Below are 1841 nucleotides of genomic sequence, written 5' to 3'. Positions count from 1 at the left end.
CATTAACCCATATGTCCAACACCAATCCACAAAGTCCTCCTCCATCTCACAAAACAGAAGCAATGACACCGACTGCAGGAGGAAAGCCAAATCAGTGAACGTGTAAGCATCTCAGCACTGGCAGGGGTCTCCATATGGCTGCTCCAGCACCCAGGGCTGCATCGGAGTAGGCCCATGTGGCTTCTCCTTGGGGATGTCTTACAGGAAGTCAGCCTTGCAAGCTGAAGCAGGGAATTGCTAAGGCAGCTGCACCCTGGTGCGACCATCACAAAGCAAGAGACTGAGAACTAGAAAGGACAAGTTCACTGAGCCATTTATCCCTCAGCCCTTCAATTAACCCTACATGTGTTTATCGGCCAGGTTGGCACAATAAACTAACTAACTACCTCACAGTCCCACCAGCTCTTGATTATATGTTACCTCCTGAAATGCTATATTGTCAACGAATTGTTTATGGTACAGTGACTGTGTATTCTTTCCTTTTTTTTTTGTTTCCTGCATCATTCAGTTTTTTGACCATAGTTCAACTTGAAGCTTGAATTTTTCTTCAATTCTTTTGATCAGACATATGCTGAGCATGTTCTTCCTTTTGGCTTTCTAAACCCAGGTCTTGGCACATTTTATAATAATGGTTTCATTTGTCTTCTTGAGCTTCCTTTTGAAAATTTTTGATCAAGCTATTTATTCCAGTTAGTTTAGCTTCTCTAAATTCAAGAGCAAGTTTAAGAGTGTTTTCTAATATTCACTTTTTTGTTTCTTTTAGTTTCTTCACATGTATGATATTCTTGATGTCATCCCACAATTAATTTGGTCTTCTATCATTCGTGTTTGGTAGTCAGATGCATTCTTGAGATGTTCTTTAAATTCAGGTGGGGCATACTCAAGGTTGCATTTTGGCTCTTGTGCACTTATTTACATTTTCTTCAATTTCATAATAAAATTGATGGTCTGTTACAAAATCAGACCCTGGATCATTTTGTCTTATGATATTGGGTTTCTCCATTGTCTCCTCCCACCAAGCCAAAAAAAAAAACCAAACAAACAAATTCACTGCTATTAAGTTGATGTCAACTCATAGAGACCCTATAAGACAAGGTAGAACTGCCACTGTGAGTTTCCAAGATGGTAACTCTTTCTGGGAGTAGAAAGGCCCCTATTTCTCTGGTGGAGCAGCTGGTGGTTTCAAACTGCTGTGCTTGCAGTAAGCAGCCCAACAAGGAACAACCACATCCCAGGGTTCTCTCCTCTCACAGGTGTAGACAATATGGTTCTGTATATTCTACCTGGTGAGATCCACATGGATAGTCACCACTTGTGCTGTTGAAAGTATTTGCAATGAAGTTTCTGGCCTTACAAAATTCTATCATTTCATCTTCATCTTCACTTCTATTGCCAAGGCCATATTTTCCAACTACTGATTCTTCTTATTCATTTCCAACTATCACATTCCAATCACCAATAACTATTAATGCATCTCAATTGCAAGTTTGATCAATTTCCAACTTAATAAGTTTATAGAATTCTTCAATTTCTTCATCGCCAACTTTAGTGATTAATATATAAATTTTAATAACAGTTGTATTAACCTGATTTCCTTGTAGCTATATAGATGTTATCCTATCATGGACAGTATTGTCCTTCTAGAACTTGATATGTTCTGTTTGACAGTGAATGTGACACCATATTTCTTAAATGTATTATTCCCAGCAGAGTAAAGTCATAAAATTGGCAGGCTAAAAATTACCAATACCAGACTCTTTCAGCTCACTAAGGCATAGGATATAGATTTTAAGGCATAAAATTTCATTTTTTATGACTTCTAACTTCCTTAGATTCATAAT

Source organism: Echinops telfairi, unplaced genomic scaffold, assembly GCF_000313985.2.
Source record: "Echinops telfairi isolate 266 unplaced genomic scaffold, ASM31398v2 ScPeMD7_18;HRSCAF=68, whole genome shotgun sequence".
NCBI lineage: Eukaryota > Metazoa > Chordata > Mammalia > Afrosoricida > Tenrecidae > Echinops > Echinops telfairi.
The sequence above is the reverse complement of the archived record's forward strand: the minus strand, read 5'-3'. Positions refer to the sequence as shown.